The sequence below is a fragment of the Pleurodeles waltl genome, chromosome 2_2 (genome assembly GCF_031143425.1).
Source record: "Pleurodeles waltl isolate 20211129_DDA chromosome 2_2, aPleWal1.hap1.20221129, whole genome shotgun sequence".
NCBI classification, from domain to species: Eukaryota; Metazoa; Chordata; class Amphibia; order Caudata; family Salamandridae; genus Pleurodeles; species Pleurodeles waltl.
This window is the reverse complement of record NC_090439.1, coordinates 330918732-330940086: the sequence shown is the minus strand read 5'-3', so window position 1 is coordinate 330940086 and position 21355 is coordinate 330918732. Positions and strand designations below refer to the sequence as shown.

Genomic DNA, 21355 nt, shown 5'->3' with positions numbered 1-21355 from the left:
CTGTAGGCCCAGACACACAAGTGGTGATGTTCGTTTTTTGATTCAGGTGGGTGAATGCAGGGCAGTAGTAGTTTTGTGGCTCATGACAAGTTCTTGAAGTTTCAGTAATAGAAACTTGAGAAAAATATGTGATTTCATTCTGAATTTGCGGTTTATTGGAGCATTATAAACAAAAAACAAACTAAATGTGATTCATGCAAGTAATGCCATCCTTCACTTCTATGTGAGTAGTTTTATATTAAATAAATAAAATATAAAAAAAATAGGTAACATTTTCCTAGTTTCTCTGGGTACTGGTTGCTCTATGGTTGAAAAATGTAGGAGGCACACACACACTATAAATCAGGTCGAGTTTTCACTTGAACAAATGTCCTGCATAAAAGTTGCAGTTTGTCACGTTTTATGTCCGAGCCACTAGATCTACCCACACCAAGAAACACTTTTGGTGTGAGACATGGTGAAAATTCCCGGTGCAAGGAAGTGTGTGTTTTAGCTCATTTTCAGAATCTGGGTACATTAGGCTATTGGCAAACATACAGACCCTGTACATCCCCTAACTAGAAGACTGACAAAACTGTCAGTGTTTTGCTATTTCCAATAAATGTGACAAAAAAATTGTAGTTGTGCTTGCTGTTCAAAAAGACCGTGTATTCATACTATTTAATTTCCTCAAATAATTAATTTTATGAAGAACCTGAAGCACTTGTTGCATATTGTTAACTGTATGTCAAAATTTGGATATCAACTCTTGGTTTTCATTCGAGGATGCTATTCCATACGTTAAATCGAAACACGCATTTTGAACTATTACACAATGGCAAATAGAGGCCATGGCCATCACTATCACATGCAATATGCATACTGCTGTCTCATCAGCCATTCTCACATTCTTCCTCTACATACACACTCATGCTAACCCATATCTTGTCCCATTTTTTTTATGTCAGCCTGTACTCAGACCACCCTTTCAGCCTCCCTGAAAGCTGTCCAGGTCATCCTTCCAAGCCCCAAAACTTGGGGGCTGCCACACCCCACAGGCCCTCTCTATTTTTCATATAGCTACCATGGCCGCAAGAGTCAGCCACCTACTTTTGTATTTCGGCTAATTGTCTTCACTACGAATATTCCAAAACAGTAAGTTCGGCTAGTCAACCAGGTCATAACCACCTTCACACACTACCAATCTCACTAGGATTGCCAATCTGGACCAAAGGACGTGTTAAAAGGCCACCTTCTGTTCCCATTACCTAAAATAATATATATATATATATATATATATATATATATATATATATATATATATAAAAGCGTACTAACCCTAGTGGATCCTGTGCACTAATATCATAGAGTAGTGGGCCCTTGAAGAATTCTCAGCAGTACCATTCTCAAACGGGCATGAATCAGCAAGTTCCTTGGAGATCTGTAGCACAACTGACCACTCATCGTCCTCCAGTCCTCCCACATTCCCTTCCTAAGCCTCACACAAGAAAAAAAATGGTCCAGCGCAATTATTACTAAGACCCATATCAATTGAAAAGGTTGTTTTATTTTCAAATAGCTCTGTGAGGACGTTATATTCTAATGTGTCTGACTCAGGCAGCTGTTCGGCCCACGGATGTGAAAGCGCAGTGTATTCCCCAGCGGGAGCTGATGATAGCCCTCAAATCAAAACACCCTGTATTCTAAACTATGCTCAAGTGAAATATATGACCGTTCACTCCAGACACCAACCAGAAGTTCAATGCCCAGCAGTTCCCACATTTTTAAAAACTTTCAAACATCCCACCTCACTATGCACAGGGGTGTTGTGTGTCCAAGATGGTGTCTTCCTGTTCCACATAACAGGACGCACCCTTCCACATCTGTTGTACAGTGTTGGTTTTTGCAGGCCAGCCACAATCTAAAGACTGTTCATAGAGCACCCTCTTGTATGCCACGCACCCAAAGGCATCCCTGTATGGCCAAAATGCTGTGTCCTGCTGGACACGGAAACACCCACGCACTAACCAGCACTAATTAGGTTAGACAATAATATCCGTTAAGATACATAGCAACAATGCAACCCTCATATGCTATGAGGTGCTATGTAATGAAAGCTGCAAGCCAGCCTCCCTCATTCCACATTAGAAGTACAAGCTACTGTTCTCCTAAATTGTGACATTGTGAGAAAGGTTCTGCAAGACATACAATAATCGCTAGAGTGACCCACAGGTCTCTCTACTGATTCCCATCTACAATGCGAAACATACTTTGCACACAGACGGTCCTGTGCTGCTGAGGCTGTATTTTGTATGCCTGTTCGGGACCCCACAACCCCACCACAGTGCTCTACAAAAAAACCCTGGTATGCTCCCTAAGGATGAAGATATTTACCTGCTACCAGACGGGAACCAGAGCACCCCTGATTTGCATAAGCGCCTATACTATTTGGCCCTAATTTGACCTATGCACCTCACCGGGCCTTTGTTGCTGTGTGTTTGTGGTTGATTTGAACCCACAACGGTGGGCTGCCTTGCACTGACCTCCACCAGGAACCGTTGAATTTTGCACTGTCTTATTTTAAAGAAGCTTATTTCCATATTTGCCAAAACTGTGTACCTTACAGTTTTGTTTCCAAGTTCTATATTTACTTATGCCAAGTACCTTACAATTTATGTACTTACGTGAATTCTGAATTTTGCGGTTCGAAAATAAAGAAAATATTATTTTTCTATATAAAAACCATGGAGTGAAGTATTTGATTGTGTTCTCATTTATTGCCTGTGTGTGTACAATAAGCGATCAACACTAGACTCTGATAAGCATAGTTCTCGACCACACTACCACAAAATAGAGCATTAGTATTAGCTAATTTAGCCACTTTCAACCTCTAAGGGGAACCCGTGGACTCTGTGCACACTCGCTCTCACTTAGATAGTATATACAGAGCTGGCTTCCTAGAACTAAAGTGCGCTTAATTTTATTGCAAATGCCATTGACATTTCAGGTGATAATCTTGACCTCTGCTGTGGATTGTTGTAGCATGTTGTGTTCTTGAGTTTCGCCCCTCCTGATCCTTGACCTTGATAACTGTCCTGGGAAACCCACTACAACTCCCAACACCTCCCACCCTCTTACCCTTCATTGTGGACCTAAGCGCCTCTATTTCACTACCAAAGAATCCGCTTTTCTAATGGTAGGGCCATGTGGGATGCAGCTCACTCGTGCTCCAGTGCCACTGCTCCTCCGCCTGATGATGCTAATGCACACAAGAACAGAGAGACCACAAAAAGGAGGGGGGACGACAGAAGAGAGACATGTTGAGTGCATGCATTACCGCTACCGTTGGCGGACACGACAGACACAGAAGCCCCCTGCACTACGCTGCGCTCTTGGGCTCCACTGTTCAATTCCTGTGAAATGGCCTACAAGGCTATGGACGACATATGCACACATAGATGACACAGGTGCATGAATAGCTGTTCTTGGCACTCTACAGAGGTGGGGTGGGGAGCCACAGGGCCATGCCTTGCCTATGGAACTCGCCCCGGCCTAGGGAAACCCACAGCCCACCTCCGCCACCCACTGCGCGCAAAGTCAGCAGAATGAGAGTGTACTCACCCCCTTGTGTCTGCTGTGATGCCCTCAAACGCACATCCAACTCCGGGTAGGCCACTGCCAGGATCCGGAACATCAGGGGGGTCATGGTGCAACGGGCACCCCTCCCACGTTGGGAGGCCATCCCCAGTTGTGCCTCTGCTATCTTCTTGCTCCAGCGAATGTCCTCCCATCTTTTCCGGCAGTGGTTGCTACGTCTGTGGTAGACCCCCAGGGTCCGGACGTCCTTGGCAGTGGCACGCCAAATATCTTTTTTCAGGTGGGCGCTGACCTACATGAAATGTACAGGGGAAAAAAAGAGAAGTTATTACCAACTGCACCGTCAAAGTGATTGGCACCCATTCCTACCCTTGCCATGTGGCACATGCATTCACCGTCTTTCATGCATAAGGCACTCTCCCCCCTTTCTTCTTAAATCCAGCCCTCTCCACACAGGCATAGCCCATACAACATGCTCCCTGTGTACATACCTGTTTGTATGGAGGACTGTAGAGTAGCGTGTACTGGGGGAGGACCCCATCCACAACCTTCTCCAACTCCTCCGATGTGAAGGCAGGGGCCCTTTCCACAGACACTCGAGCATTGTCTCTTCCAGACTGAGGTCACAGCAGCACTTGCAGTGTAGGTCCTCTCCTGACGAAGATCAGGTATCGAGTGATTCAACAGATAGAAAATGGCAGTTGCATCCGCGGCGGTGTGCACCGTCACCACCGGCGCCCACAGTGATTGGCTCCTGGGACCCATAGGGTCCAATGTTAACCAATACGGCATTGCGCTGCGGTCTTCGACCGCGACGGTGTACTACGCCAGTGAAGTTACCTCACATCCCATTGTCCCACTTTAGAGGTCAGGCAGCCGGCATTTCAGGGGCCCACATGGCTTCATTCCCAACTGCGTCACACATACCTAGGCCTACACTCAACACACATACAGGCCACGTTTTGTGTATGATTGGTGTTCTATGTAAACTGTGGGGACGTACCTCTGAGTTGTTTTACTCTGTGCTCGCTGTTGTCCTTCATAGGCACCGTCCGCTGGGACATGTGAGGAGATGGCGGCATCCTCCGTGTACCAACCGTTGGGGGACCTGTCGACAATGGAGGAGCAACATGTGATTATCACATACAGGCTTGACCGTGCCACAATCCAGGAACTGTGTACCCAGTTGGAGCCAGACCTGATGTCAGCAATCCGCCATCCTACAGGAATCCCCCTTCAAGTGCAGGTGCTGTCAGTGCTCCATTTCCTTGCAAGTGGGTCATTTCAAACAACAGTGGCCATAGCATCAGGGACGTCCCAGCCTATGTTTTCCAACGTATTGTCCATCGTGTTGTCTGCCTTTCTGAAACAAATGCAGAGCTTTATCGTTTTCCCTCAGGTGGAGGATTTGACTACAGTGAAAGGGGATTTCTATGCCCTAGGTCATATCCCCAACATCATAGGTGCCATTGATGGGACCCATGTGGATTCCCCCCCCCCTCCCGCAGGAGTGAACAGGTGTACAGAAAACGGAAGAGTTATTCAATGAATGTACAGATGGTATGTTTGGCAGACCAGTAAATCTCCCATGTGAATGCGAAGTTCCCTGGCTCAGTGCATGATGCCTACATCCTGCGGAATAGCAGCATCCCTTATGTGATGGGTCAACTCCAGAGGCACCGTGTGTGGCTAATAGGTGAGGCCAAGGTCCCAACACAGTTGACATAGTTGTCTGTGTATGGGATTGTCCCTAAGGGTTAGTGTGTGTATAACAGTTGTCCCTCTAATTTGCAGGTGACTCGAGTTAACCCAACCTGTCATGGCTACTGGCCCCAGTGAGGAATCCCAGGACAAGGGCAGAGGAACGCTCCAAGGAGGCACATGGGCGAACTAGGAGGGTGATCGAGCGGACCTTCGACCTCCTGAAAGCCAGGTTCCGGTGCCTCCATATGACAGGTGGATCCCTATTCTACTCAAAGAAGGTGTGCCAGATCATCGTGGCCTGCTGTATGCTTCATAACTTGGCATTGCGACAACAGGTGCCATTGCTGCAGGAGGATGGTCCAGATGGCGGTGTTGTTGCAGCTGTGGAGCCTGTGGATAGTGAAGACGAGGAAGCAGAGGAAGAAGACATGAACAACAGGGACTCAGTGATCCAGCAATATTTCCAGTGAGACACAGGTAATAGTACAGACCTGCCTACTACATGTACTTAAACACTGCGAGCTCTCTACTGTCTGTCCGTTTCACCCAGTGTATGGTCACTGAGTTGTCACTTTCCCTTACGATTTCACAGATGTGGATCCCACTGTGTGACAACTGCTTTGATTCCTCATGGACTTGAGCTGTGTGACATAGGTATGTTGACATTACAATTGAAAGAGCATTTTGTGACTGTAATTGCTAATACACTATTTCGAAATCACAGAGACTACAGATTGTTTTGTGTTTTAAGTGTATTAAAGTGCTCAATATTGGAGGGGGTGGTGAAATGGTGAGGAGTGATGGCGGTGGAATGTCCATGGCAGAGTACAGTCTATTAGTATCACAGGTGCATTGCCCAAATGGTCATAGGAAGTGGAGCTGGGGCAGCTTCAGTATGGACAGGATGACAAAGTGAGACAGTAGGATGACAATCAGGGTGGTCTCATTTCTTGGCGGGGGTCTTGGCATCGTGCTCTATCTTTGTCCTGGGCCTCACGGACCGTTTGTGGGGTCGTTCTCCCTCTGCAGGGGGTGGGGTGCTGTTGTGGTGGTCCTGTGGCGGGACATCCTGTCCACTAGCGCCAGCGGTGGTCAGTTCATCGTCCATTCTAGTATCAGGGGACCCTTGTAGTGCCACAGTGTCCCTCCTGGTGTTGAGTACTTCATTCAGCACCCCTACAATGGAGCCCAGGGTGGAGCTGATGGTTCTGAGTTCCTCCCTGAAGCACATATACTGTTCCTCCTGCAGGCGCTGGGTGTCCTGAAACTTGGCCAGTACCATTGCCATTGTCTCCTGGGAGTGGTGGTAGACTCCCATGATGGAGGAGACAGCCTAGTGGAGAGTGGGTTCCCTTGGCCTGTCCGACCCCTGTCGCATAGCAGCCCTCCCAGTTCCCCTGTGTTCCTGGGCCTCCGTCCCCTGGACCGTGTGCCCACTGCCACTGCCCCCAGGTCCGTGTTGTTGTTGGGGTGGTAGGTTATCCTGGGTTTCCTGTAGTGGTGGACACACAGCTTACTGACGTGTCCTGGGGACGGAGGTATGGGCCCGCTGGGTGGGTGCTGTGCTGGTGTTTCCAGAGGGGGGGGAAGGTCTGAGGTGGCCTGTGACTGAGTGAGGGGAACCGACTGTCCAGAGGTCCCCGATTGGCCGGGCTGGTCATCTAGATCCAATTGGACAGAGGTGCGGTCATCACTGTGGGCCTCTTCTGTTGGTGGTGTGGACATGTGTGGACCCTCCTGTCCGGTGACGTTGGCTAGGGGTCCTGCAGGGGTATAAAAGGATGGGTATTACATCTGTGTGTGTCATGGTGTGCAATGGGTGGGTGAGTGTGTACCCCAGTGCTTGCATTCCTGTGTGGGAGCTTGTGTGATGGTGGTTTAGGGGGTTGTATGGGTATGTTCAGTGGGCATGCTTTAGTGATGGGTGTCCATGCTCTGTTGTTGCATGCAGGTCTTGGTGTTGGTATGGGTGTTTTGTGATGTTGGGACATATGTGAGGAGTTGGGGTGCTGGGGGTGAGTGTGGGGGTGTGTGATAGCATGCAGGTAGAGTGGGGGATGTAATAGTTAAGATTTGACTTACCAGATTCCATTCCTCCGCCTACTCCTGTGAGGCCCTCAGGATGCAGAATCGCCAAGACCTGCTCCTCCCATGTTGTTAGTTGTGGATGAGGAGGTGGGGGTCCGCCGCCAGTGCGCTGAAATGCCAGGTGGTGTCTCAAGACCACATAACGCACCTTCACCCATAGGTCGGTCCACCTCTTCCTGATGTCCTCCCAATTTCTTGGGTGCTGTCCCACTGCGTTGACACTGTCCACTATTCTTCACCATAGCTCCACCTTCCTTGCAATGGAGGTGTGCTACACATGTGCTCCGAATAGCTGTGGCTCTACCCAGACGATTTCCTAAACCATGACCCTGAGCTCCTCCTCCGAGAACCTGGCGTGTCTTTGCCGTGCCATGGGGTGGTGTAGGTGATGTGTGGGGTGGATTGTGTGGTGATCAGTGTGCTGATATGTAGTGGTGTGTTGTGTGAGGTGCGTGTAAGTTGTGTGGGTGATGGTATTGTGTGCCTGTGGATGCTGTTCTTGCTGGTGGTGTCTCTCTCTGGCCTTCTTTCTGAATTTTTTGGCGGTAGGGGTTTGTGGGTGAAGTGGGTGTGTGTTTTATATTGCAATGGGTGTGTGTGTATGTGTATCAGGTGTGTGTATTTAGAATTGTCCAATGTGGTAGTGTTTTGTAAATGTGTGTGTATTTTGAGCGCGGCGGTGTGTACAGCCAATGGAATACCGCTGTTGAAAGACCGCCGCGTGGATTTGTGGGTCGTGATAGTGTGGACGTATTTCTGTTGGCGTGACGGTGTCGTTTCTGTTTTCCCCAGTTTATCACTGATCTTTGGTGTGGCGGACTTGTGTGGGTGTCAGAATTTTGGTGGATTCCGAAATGTGCGTCATAGTAGCTGTGGCGGATTTCTGCGGCCGTGTGTTGGCGGTCTTCTGCACGGCGGTAAGCGCCTTTTACCACCAATGTTGTAATGACCGCCATAGTGTGCACAGAGTACAAGGGTTCTGCTTAGCGGTTGACAGTGGAAAAATTTGATAATACTAATGCTCTATTTGTGGTTGTGTGGTCGAGCAGTAGACTCATCAGAGGGTAGTGTTAGGCATTTGTTGTACACACACAGCCAGTAAATGGGGAACACACACTTAATGCTTTAACTCCAGGACAATAGTTTTTTTTTTTTAATATTGAAAAATATTATTTCCTTAATTTATGTTAGAACCACAATATTTAAAATTCACATAAGTACATAAAGTTTAAAGTACTTGACATAAGTAAATATAGAACTTACAATGAAAAAAGAAAGATAGACGGTGTTGTCAAAAATGCCAATAAGCAATTTGAAAAGAGGACAGTGAAAAATTCAACAGATCCTGGGGGAGGTAAGTACAAGTTAGTCTAGCAGGTAAGTAAAGCACTTACAAGTTCAGTCTCCAGGGCACAGGCAGGCCAACGTTGGGGGGTTCGAGTCAACGACAAACACCCAGCACCAGGAACACAGGGCCGGTCAGGTGCTGTGGTCAAAGTAGGGCCTAAATAGCATAGGTGCCTATGGAGAACATGGGTGCTCCGGTTCCAGTCCGCTAGCAGTTTCATACCTGCGCCCTCGGGGAGCCGACCAGGAGGGTTTTGTAGAGCACTGGGGTGTCCCCGAACAGGCACACAAAATACAGCATCAGCAGAACAGGACCAGCCGGGTGCAGTGCGCAAAGTAGGTGTCGTGTTTTGACTAGAAATCAATGGAGGGACCCTGGTATCACTCTGGTAAGTCAGGCAGGGCACGGGGTGCTTCTCTGGCCAGTCACCAACTGAGCAAAGATGAGGTCCGCCTGCTGGTCACTCCTGCACTGGTAGTTGGTTCCTCTCAGGCCTGGGAGCTGCGGGTGCAGTGCTTCTGCCAGGAATCAGGTTCTTTGTTACCGGGCAGTCACGGTCAGGGGGGAGCCTCTATATTCTCTCTGCAGGCTTACCCGTGGGGATGAAGGAAGGTGGTCTCAGGGTGGCCACGTCGTAGGAGTCACCTGGGGATCTCCTCACTGCAGTGTTGGTTTCTCTGTACTAGAGCCAGGGGCAGGGATTTGGGGACTCACACTTCAGGAGTGCGATGGGAGTCCGTTTAAAGATGGTTTCTTCCTTGTTGTTTAGACAGATCCCCTGCCCACTGGAGTTTCTTGGCCCTTTGGGTTGCAGGACAATCCCCTAAGTCAGCAGAGGTTGCATCGCTGTTGCAGGCCGAGTCAGGAGACAAGCAATTAGAACAGGATCAATGTCAGTTGTTGTCTTCGTCTTCTCCGCAGGGCTTTCAGGTCAGCAGTACTTTTTTTAGGTACTCAGGAAATGTGAAATCCTGGCTTCAGGGTCCCCCCTGAATACTGACTTTAGGGGGGTGTTAATGCTGGAGGGCAGTAGCCAATGGCTACTGTCCTTGAGGATGGCTACACCCTCCTTATGCATCCTCCCTTTGGGGAGGGTGGCACATACCTATTCTTATTCGGCAAATCATCAAAAACAAGATGGAGGATTTTGCAAGGAGGTGGTCATTCAAGCTCTGGCCAACTTCGGGTTACGCCTGGCTGAAGGGGGTGACTCCTTTTTCTCATTATCTGCTCCGGACTTGCTGCAAAAAGTGGGGGCTGTGTCCAGGGTGCTGGCATCTACACTAACTGGAGTGCCCTGGGGCCGTGTAACATGAAGCCTGACTGCTAGGTGTCACAGTTCCTGCAGGGGGAAGGTGTGAAGCAGATCCACCCAGTGCAGGCTTTGTTTATGGCCACAGAGAGAACATACGGCTCTCAAGCCAGGAGGGCAGAAACCTGTACACCTGTGGCAGGCTGGCACAGACCAGTCAGTGAGGCACTGAAGGACTGGATAATATACAGGGGGCATCTCTAAGATGCCCTCTGAGTGCAATTTGTAATAAATCCAGCACTGGCATCAGTAGGGGGTATATTAATCTGAGAAGTGTGATACCAAACTTCCCAGTGTAGCCATTAGGGAGCTGTGGAGTTTCTTTCGACAAAATCCCAGACCATATATTGAAATATGGACACTGCAATTACAATGTCTAAGAATGGACTGGGACACTGTAGGGGCACATTGCTCATACAGATATGCACTCACCTGTGATATAGTGCACCCTGCCTTAAGGCGTCAAGGTCTGCTACAGGGGTGACTTACCTATGCCACAGGCAGTATTTGGTATGCATGGCATCCTGAGAGGGATGGTATGTCGACTGCCTTTTTATCCCCACCAAAACACACTTTCTGCAATGTCAGTGTGCCAGTCTTAGGTGAGGGGTACATTAGGGTGGCACAACACACGCTGCAGCACTTGGGGACCTTCCCTGGTCACACGGCCCTTGATAGAACTGGTACCTTTTTCACTGGACTTACCTGTGTGCGAGGGGTGTCCCAATTGTGGAAACAATGGTCAATTTTTAACTGAAAGAACAATGGTGCTGGGGTCTGGTTAGCAGGATCCCAGAACACTTATCAGTAAAGTCAGCAGCAATAGCAGACAAAAAGTGGGGTGGAGGTGGGGGGGATAAGCAAAAAGGAGCCTTTTTTAATCAAGATAACCCAGTTCTAACCAGCACAACAATATCAATACGCAGGTTCTAGAGGTAGCAGCACTTTATATACACTTCGAAGGGTCCAGGACTGTAATCGGCACCATTTGGCAGGGCAAGAGCTGCAGCAAGCAAATTCCAGATGTAGTAGGTGATGTGTAAGAAGTATTTTGTGTAACTGGGACTGCTAAAAACAGGAACGCCAGCAAGCACTTAAATCACTTTAGTTCTGGGTTGGAGAGATTCAGGAACAGGCCTTACAAATACCAGGCAAGGAGGGCAGTGGACAGCAGGTCAGCACAGTAGAACAGGAGTCCAGAAGAGTGACAATCCTTTAACCAGCATAGCAGTTCTTCCTACTAAAGTATCCACATGTCCAAAAGTGTACAGAGTTAGTGATTACTGAAGTCCAAATATTGGGGGTCATTCTGACCGCGGGAGCACCGCCAACAGGCTGGCGGTGCTCCCTTGAGCATTCTGACCGCGGCGGTTCAGCCGCGGTCAGAAACGGAAAGTCGGCGGTCTCCCGCCGACTTTCCGCTGCTCGGGAGAATCCTCCATGGCGGCGGAGCGCGCTCCGCCGCCATGGGGATTCTGACACCCCCTACCGCCATCCTGTTCCTGGCGGGTCTCCCGCCAGGAACAGGATGGCGGTAGGGGGTGCCGCGGGGCCCCTGGGGGCCCCTGCAGTGCCCATGCCAATGGCATGGGCACTGCAGGGGCCCCCGTAAGAGGGCCCCACAAAGTATTTCAGTGTCTGCAAAGCAGACACTGAAATACGCGACGGGTGCAACTGCACCCGTCGCACCTTCCCACTACGCCGGTTCAATTCTGAGCCGGCGTCCTCGTGGGAAGGTAGATTTGCCCTGGGCTGGTGGGTGGCCTTTTGGCGGCCGCCCGCCAGCCCAGGGCAAATCTCAAAATACCCTCAGCGGTCTTGCGACCGCGGAGCAGTATTTTGTCGGGGGAAGACTGGCGCCTCCGCCGCCCGCCAGTCTCAGAATCACCCCCATTATGCCTAATAGGGCCTCTCAAATGGGGGAAGACTAGAAAAAGAGGACTTGAAAGAAAGTGCACAAAGTCACTGCACTTCCTATGCTACGGGGGATTATGCAGCCCTGTGTGTGGGAAGAATAGCCAGCCCATTTAGATATGTCAGCCACACCATTTGATCCTGCCAAGGGTGGGCCATCAGGATGTTTATGCTCCATGATTCACACCTGAGCTCCCTTGGTGTGTGCCTGTCTGGAGGGAATGCAGAAGTGATGTGTCACCCACCCCAACATGTAGTCAGGGGCAGACAGTAGACAGTAAATAATTAAGGAAATAAAACAGCAAATTTCATTTGTCAATCAATCAGGTCTTGAGGTGTCTTCTGAAGGTGAGCAGGTCTTGTGTCTTTCTGAGGTTGGTCGGGAGGGTGTTCCATGTCTTTTCAGCGAGGTAGAAGGATCTGTTGCAAGAGGATATTAATTGGATGCGGAGGCAGCGGCGAGGGGGAGGTTGGAGGAGCGGAGTTGTCGGGTGGGGGTGTAGAAGCTGAGTCTGCTGTTCAGGTAGGCTGGCACGGTGCTGTGGAGTGCTTTGAGTGCGTGGGTGAGGAGCTTGAATGTGATCCTCTTGTTGACGGGGAGCCAATGGAGGTTTCTCAGGTTGGGGGTGATGTGGTTGCAGCAGGGAACGCTCAGGATTAGTCAAGCGTAGGCATTTTGGATGTGTTGGAGGCGTTGCAGGTGCTTGGACGGGATGCCTGCGTAGAGTATGTTGCTGTAGTCAAGCCTGCTGCTGACGAGGGCCTGTGTCACTGTTTTTCTTGTTTGGGTCAGGATCCACTTGTAGATCCTGCGGAGGATGCGGAGGGTGTTGTAGCAGGAGAAGGAGGAGGAGATGGCGTTCACCTGTTTTGACATGGAGAGGGAAGAGTCGAGGATGAAGCCAAGTTTACGTGCGTGGTCAGTTGGTGTCGGTGGGGCACCCAGCGTCATCCCAGGCAGAGGGGGTGGGCCCTAGGATGAGAACATCTGTCTTGTCCTAGTTCAGTTTCAGACGGCTGCCTGAGGGAGAGGATGAGTTGGGTGTTGTCAGTGTAGGAGATGATGTTGAGGTTGTGTTGACGGGCCACTTGGGCGAGGGGGCCATGTAGATATTGAACTGCGTCGGGCTGAGGGATGAACCCTGGGGTACGCTGCAGATGATGGTGGCTTCGGATTGGAAGGGAGGGAGGCGGACTTTATGGGTTCTGCCGGAGAGGAACGATGTGGTCCAGTCGAGGGCTTTCCATTGGATACCAGCTTCGTGGAGGCGGATTTTCAGAGTGTGGTGGCAGACCGTGTCGAAGGCGGCTGACAGGTCTAGAAGGATGAGGGCCGATGTTTCACCATTGTAGAGTTGGCTTCTGATGTTGTCTGTGGCGGCGAGAAGGGTGGTCTCGGTGCTGTGGTTCCATCTTAATCCGGACTGGGAGGGGTCAAGGATGTTGTTGTCTTCGAGGTGGCGGGTCAGTTGTGTGTGGACGATTCTCGATGACATTCGCCGGGAAAGGGAGAAGGGAGATGGGCCGGAAATTCTTGAGGTCCGCCTTTGTTTTTTTTGAGAAGGGCGTTTATTTCGGCGTTCTTCAAGCTTTCTGGGAATCTCACTGTTTCGAAGGAGATGTTGATGACCTTCCGTAGTTGGGGTGCGATGGCTCTGTCTGATTTGTTGTATATGTGGTGTGGGCATGATGGTGATCCTGAGTGGATGGAGTTCATGGTCTTGCATGTCTCGTCGTAGTTGGCGGTGGTCCATGAGGTCAAGCAGTCGGTGCGGGTGGGGTTCATGGAGGACATTGGCGTGGTAGGGGTGGTCGGGGTGTTGAAGCTTTTGTGGATGTCAGTGATATTTTGGTGGAAAGCAGTGGCCAGTGCGTCGCACAATAAATGGGAGGGTGGGATGTCGTTGGTGATGGCGCTGGGATTGGAGAGTTCCTTCACGATGTTGAAGAGCTCTTTGCTGTCGTGTGCGTTGTTTTCCAGCCGAGTTTTGAAGGAGGATCTCTTGGCCAGCTTGAGGAGTTGGTGATGTATGCATGTAGCATCCTTGAGTGCTGTGTGGCTGTCGGATGTGCGTTTGGGGAGACATTTCTTCTTGAGTTTCCGGCAGTTGCGCTTGGAGGTCGTTGGTGAACTAGGTGGCTTTTTTGATGGTTTGTTTGTTGGAGGATTTTTTGAGTGGTGCGAGGTGGTTGGCGCAGTCGTTGATCCATTGCTTGAGGTTGTGGGCTGTGTTGTCAGGGTTGGTGGGTGGTCTCTGGGCTTGGGCGTTGGTCAGCTGATCTTCAGTGATTTTGATCCAGCGTCGACAGGGTGGTTGCTCAGTGTGGTGGTGTTTGGTTTGTTTCTTGAAGGTGAAGTGGATGCAGTGGTGGTCAGTCCAGTGGAGTTCGGTGGTGTGGTTGAAGGCGATGTGGTCACTAGTGAAGAAGATGGGGTCTAGGGTGTGGCCGGCGGCGTGGCCAGATGCAGTGACAAGTTGTCTGAGCCCGAGGTTGTCGATCAGGGAGGTGGAGTTGGCGTTGTTGTTCTTGAGGTGGAATTTTAGGTCCCCAAGGAGGATGTAATCTGTGGAGGTGAGTGCGTGGGTGCTGGCGAGGTCGGCGATGGCGTTGCTGAACGGTGCCCTGGTTCCGGGTGGTCTAAAGACAAGAGTTCCTCTGAGGGTGGTGTTGGGGTCAGTGTGGATTCGGAAATGTAGGTGTTCGGCGGACCTGAGAGTGTCATCCAAATAGGTGTGGGACTTTGAGGGTGGCCTTGTGGAAGATGGCTATGCCTCCTCCGAATCCATTGACGCGATCCTTGTGGGAGATCTTGTAGCCGTCCGGGATGGCTATGGCGATGTCAGGCACAGAGGAGTCGCTCCACCAGGTTTCGGTCAGGAAGGCTGCATCAGGGGTGGTGGTGTCGAGCAGGTCCCAGAGCTCGATGGCGTGTTTGCGTGGAGAGCGGGTGTTGAGGAGTATGCAGTGGAGGTTGTTGGATCCGGTCCTGGGATGTTTAGCAGCTCTGTCGCAGGTGAAGCTACAGGAGAAGGGTGCGTGAGTGCGTTTTGGGGCAGCCTGGAAGCAGGTGGTGCCTCGACCGGTGTTGAGTGCGAGGAGGGTGCTGGCATCGTAGCAAAGTCTGGTGGTATGGTTGTTGTGTGGTCCTGGCGCTGGGCACGGCCCAGTGCCTCCGGCACGACCACCATTAAGAAGGGGGGGGGAGCAGCTGGGAGGCGCCGGTGAATGGGGGCACGAGGGGGAGGGGCCGCAGTGATGCAGCGGCGGGAGGGGAGAGCAGAGTGGGAAAACGGAAAGTAGAAAGGCGCAACAAATGAAAAAAAAAAAAAAAAAAGAAGGAGTGCAGAAAAACAAGCAAAAGGTGCAAAGGAAAAGAGATTATCAAGGCACAGAATTAGAAAAACACAGAATACAAGGAAGAGAGAAAAAAAGAAAAGAAAATAGAAAGACACACTGCCGCTTACCACTAGACACCAGGGAGGATTGGGTCCAGGAGGGCCTCGATACCTTGGAGCAGCGAGGGCAGGTTGGGGGAGACACGGGCACGGCTCGGTGGTGCTGTGCGCGCAGGGAGTGTTCACCTGGCCAAAACCAGTCAGGGGTCACATTTCACATTGTGACATTTTCGGACACACAAATTAAAAGTTTGACTGGACCATAAACTTGTGATTTAGAATTGTGAGTTCGGAGACACACAACTACATTTTTAGTTTTTTCAACAATTGGAAATTAGACAGGCTGCTTCAAGGTGACCCTGATGTTAGCTTAAATGAAAGTGAGGCCTTGCGGTGGTCAAAAACAAGTGTAATAGTTTTCATATTACCACAACAGGTTGAAATTGAAAATACAAGTCCAACTTGACCCTGCCCTTTGATCTGTCCCAGGCCCACTAACGGGGTTACATATGTTTAAAAATAAAGGTTTAAACCTGGAAAGACTTAACTTGACAGATCAAAATCGTAGTTTAGAACTGCACACAGGCTATGAAATGAAATGCAAGTCATGTTGGCCGTACTTCTTAATTGGGATGCACAATAATTTCTGTTGGCACAGTAGTAGGCTTTAATTTACAAATCCAGGGCATAGGTAAGTGCAATTTATTAGGGACTGAAAGTAAATTAAATATGCCAACTGTGGATAAGCAAACATTACCATATTTTAAGGGAAGAGCACATGCACTTCAGCACTGGTTAGCAATGGTAAAGTGCTCAGAGTCCTGACAACAAGAAAAAAATATGAGAAAGAGAAGGCAGGCAAAAATTTGGGAGGGTAACCTTAAGAGAAGGACATATGAAAATAAGCAAATGCAAGATACATATAGATATTGTATTTGATTCTTATTTTTGAACCACTGTAACAATATGTATTGCTGCAAAAATATTTTAACTAAGCAGATGGGGTAGATAGTTGTTCAGAAATAGCAGTATACTGGATAAACAATTAACTGAAAGAAGAGTGACTGCCCATACTACACATAAACAATACATATATGCATAACTAAGTTCAGCTGCTAACTGTATATCAACTATATTGATAGGGGAGCCATACTATATGTGAGTTATACTAGGTATGATGATGTACCTCAACTAACCAGTACATCACACTTATTTTGTGTGTTTCACCTACATACCACAAATGTCCGTAATACACATGAAGGTCACTCCTTTACATGAAACAAACATTAATGGGACAGATGTAAGACAATACAAGATCGTATACATGCTCTTAAAAATGGCCATTTCATTTGGGAATCATAGAGAAAATGTGTTATGGCCCCAAGTAACAGAGATGGTAGGTTAGTGTACAATAGAACCTGTGCAAGAATAAAAATTAATAGGCACGCCTTCTGAGTTCCAGCAGTACAGGGCTGCCCTTTGATGCCAATAATATTTGGGATTGTGGTAGAGGGTGTTATGGATTGGATATTGGTGGATGTGCAGATTTGAAGATATATATATATATACACATACATACATACACACACACCTACACATACACATATATATATAATAACAGACACATTCTTTATACAAATAGAAGCACTGGTGAACACCCTCGTTATGGACGGGTAGGAAGCCAAGGGTGGCTCTATATTTTCTCGAAGGAGTATAAATATAAAGGCGGATAGAGTTACAAAACTTTCACAAGTATTATGAAGCTAGGCAGGTTTGTGTAGTTATTCAAAGTGCATATGCCCAAGTGGAAAGAAAACCATTTTGGGCTAACCAACCATTTCTGGGTAAAAAAGCGATCCTACTTTGTCTATACAGGTGTAAACTGGAATTGACTCTCTCTCTAGGCAAGGAATTGGTGGATAGGACTTGGAGGAAGATAAATAATTCAAAAAATATAGCTAAGTGTACCCGATGGATCCTGGGAAACACTGTTATGGGAGGGCTTTAGGCTCCCAAAGTTGGTGACTCTGAAGGGGGTTTTGTGGTTGGAACTATAGGCATCTTATCTCTGGCAGACGTTTGGAATGACAATGGAGTAGTCACCTTTGCACACATACAAAAGGAATATTGGATCACCTGCCATGCAATGGATGAAATATGCCCAACTAAAGGCATATCTTCATCAGAGCACCCTCAGAAATGTAGAGATGCAAGAGTAATTCTTTGTAGAGATGAGATTGATGGATGGCCCTGTAAAGGAGAAACTAATTTCCCTCACGTACGGGACATTAATGAGAAACAACCAGCAGCCTTGGTGGAAGCACAAGGCAGATGGGTCGAGATTGTGAAGAAATTAGTGACAACGACTGGTGTAAATCACTCGTGTTGCTGGCAGAAGTGGACACACCAGCGTCTCTGACTAATTCAATTTCCAATACTACAGTCCACTACACCCGTAGGACACTTTACGGACTGCGTAGAACAGTTCAAACAATGGCGCTGAGCAATATTGTGTTCCTTCAATAAACACAATTTAAACAGGGTCGTAGCTTGGTCGGTTAGAGGGGGTTCTACAGTTTCTATGACAATCCGGCTGGCATATAAGGCATCTACCAAGCCCCACAACTCTTAATGTGGCAGATCCAGTGTGGAAGGATGCCACAGCGAGGCTGGAATGAGGCCCATAAGATTTGATCATAGGAGAAGCAGGGTGCATGAGACTGGTCTATGTGGCAGTGGAAGGGGAGAGAAAACAATATTTTGTAAAATAAATAGTTTTGACTAGTCTCAAAACAAGGAGGAATAGTGTGTGCGCATTGCTGCCGGTGTGCAAAAAGTGCTGGTGAAATCACCTGTACAAAACATTTACATTTCTTAGGGGAGTGTAACACCTCAAACACCCCCTGTATTTAAATGAACAGTAACGTTGTGAATTCACAAAAAGCCACAGTAAAATTTCACATTCATACGGTCATGACAATTTTTAAAATCTATGTTTTTAACTTGTTTCATTGTTCCATTTTTTCTCCCCCCAAAAATTCCCTCATAAATACACAGAATTCTTTACAGGTGCGTACTTTCAGGCCTGGCCTGCCTAAGGATCCAGACAGCAAGAACCTCAGTTACTGTTGCTGAATGATGAGAAAATAGGCTGCGGCATGACCAACAACGTGCGTCTGTCAGGCTGTTGCCCTATGGTACACCGTACATAGATGCCAAGATTTGAGATAGCTGGATTTTAATACAGATTAACTGTAACAGTTCAAAAGTCATCCATATAATTACATTATACAAGCGTCACATAGAGTAACCAAAGGTCTTGCTGCCACCGTGATAATTAAACAAGGCAGGTCTGAAAGTACAGACTTATAAAGACGATGGCCTGCCCTGTATAATGAACAAAACAGTTAGCAGTAACATTTGTGCATCACTGTACAACTGCGCGCCTGGCCACCCATGAACATTTATCATTGTGATCGCTCTGCCTGTAGGGTGACCCTCAGTCCGTAACAGACGACATTTGTCCATAATTTTAGCCTTTCACCATAAGGACACCGGAGACAGGGTGAAATTACAGGTAGATTAGTTTCCCAAGCTGGACTGAAAGACAAAGAGTCTCCTGTGCTCGGAGGGAGGGGCATACAAAAAAGAAAAGGCGTTCTTGACAGGGTATGTCCCCTAAAGAAATGCAAATGTGCAAAATGGTAAATCTGCAAATGTAAAGGGGCTTGAAAACCTGCACTGACTTTAAACAAAGGAGTCACTTAAAGCTTTCTGATGGCAAAGATCTTTTCTTTTAAAGAGGTACCTTAAGGGTGTTCCAAGGTGAGCTGTGGAGTGTGTGCTTTTAATGGAGTGTTATAAAAAAAGTTAGTGCTAGGTATAAACTGTATATTATTCAAATCTGTATTTGATAAGCACTTTTTAATATTTAACCATGAATGCATGTTTAAAATAAGGACTTACACATGCACAGTTGTTACAGGGGCCTCAGTACCTCATAGTACTAACAAACACTGCCAAAGCCAATAGGCCTCATCTGCGCAGGCTTTATTGGCTTTGCCAATGTGTTTTAGCCATATTATACATCAGAGTGGCTGCTGTTCAAGGCTAAAAGTTATGGCATTGTGGAGTGGAGTAGAGCAGCATAGGAGCAGTGGGGTAGAGCCCAGTGGTGCAGGGTACAGTGCAGTTTTTAGAGTGGCATGGGACAGAGTAGATCTGCATAGAGTGCAGTGGAGTAAACTGGCATAGAATAGAGTGGCAGAGAGTGCAGTAGTGTAGAGTGGTGCAGTGGCATAGAGTGCAGAGTAGACTCATGTGGCAGAGAGTGGAGTAATGCAGAGTGGAGTATAGTGCTGTAGAGTGCAGTCGCATATAGTGTAGTGAAGCAGAGAAGAGTAGCAGAGTGTAGTAGTACAGAGTAGATTGGTGTAGAGTACAGTGGCGGAGAGTGAAATGTTGCAGAGTAGAATCAGTGCAGGGATTTAGAGTGGAGTAGAGTGGCACAGAGAGCAGTGGCATAGAGTACAGCGGTGCAGAGTAATGGGCAGCGGCGTGCAGTTGTTTAGAGTACATTGGCATAGAGTACTATGGGGTAGTGTAGCATAGAGTGGAGTGGCATACAATAGAGTGGCAGAGAGTGCAGTAATGCAGAGTGGTGCAGTGTCACAGTGTAGAGTAGACTCAGGAGATAAATGTAGAGACCAAGGCATACACTCTAATGCTGTGAGACTGCAGACAAGTTGTGGCTAACTCACATCCTGACATTAGGTGTGAGACTGTCAGACACACCATCTACCATGCCTCTTTATATTTTTTTTAAAGTTGAAAGTCCATGGGTGGTTGGGGTAAGCCAGAGGATTTTGTTTGATCTGTTTAAACTTACATAAAGTTAATTACCTGAATGTTTCACAAACGGTTAGCCAGAGCTTTTAAAATGTCAGAAATATTATCAAAAATGTACTGTTACTTTCTCTTCAAGACAGATTGGGTAGGGGTGATGGCCTTTCCGCAGTACTGAAGGGCATTAATTTACTACTGAACAAGGATGTAATGTGCACCTGAATGTAGCATACCATGAGACAATCACAAAAAGAACAGTCAATAAATAATGCTATGTTAAAAAGTAAATAAAATCACTGACAACATAGTGAGGCACAGCCTCCCTTGCGCGTGTCTGTAAAACTGACGTTTGTTATAGAATTTGCGGCCTGAATTTTGTCCATTTGTCCTTAATTTTTACCCTTTATAGGGATGATTTTTACAGTCCTGTCCAGAATTTGCATCAATGCCTGGTGGTCACCTGAAATGGCAGCCGTTTATTTAACAACACTGCCTGCGTTTATTACTGGTTTCAAAATGCGTGCGTAGTCCCTAGCTGCTTTTAACAGCCCAACCAGGTGCCACGACGCAGTTTGGAACCGGTAAACAAAAGGCAGGCAGAAACTCAACACAAATTCACATTAAACAAAGGAAGTCCGAAATGATATATATTATTAAAGATATAATGGGCATAAACCCTTACCTCCCAGAAGAGCACAATCAGTCGATGTGAATAAGTTGTGGTAGATAAACAATCTGCGACTGCAATCCACGTGTCCTTATGAGCTCTGAGGGGAGCTGCTACAGATTACTGTTATTTTTACAAAAAGCGCATGCGCAAGACAGCAATCCTCGTGACTGTCTGTCCCTTGAGAGTAATTAACTCACAGCAATCCTCGTGACTGAGGTCAAGTTACAAAATAAATAATTAAAACAATACCATTAAATTTAAAAACGCGCATGTGCAAGACAGCAATCCTCGTGACTGTCTGTCCCGAGAGAGTAATTAACTCACCGCAATCCTCGTGATTTGGACACGGAGCGTCAAGAGACAGTACACCGTAACTGAGAACAACTTCTAAATGAAAAGCACATGCGTGAGAGAAGTTACTAAAAGAAACGCGCATGCGCTTCTAAGTGCTCTAGACGGGGTGCGCTTTCAGACAGTGAAATTGTCAAAATACTGAATGC

The 21355-nt window shown here is 47.8% G+C and overlaps 1 protein-coding gene across 1 annotated transcript in view; it reads right to left on the bottom strand.

Annotated features, from left to right (window-relative positions):
• Window positions 1-21141, bottom strand: part of LOC138282365 (uncharacterized) — a 50109-nt gene extending 28968 nt beyond the window's left edge. The window contains exon 1 of the mRNA XM_069219796.1: window positions 20868-21141. The gene's annotated coding sequence lies outside the window, so the exon portion shown is untranslated. The remainder of the gene's footprint in view (window positions 1-20867) is intronic.
• Between the last annotated feature and the right edge of the window lie 214 nt (window positions 21142-21355).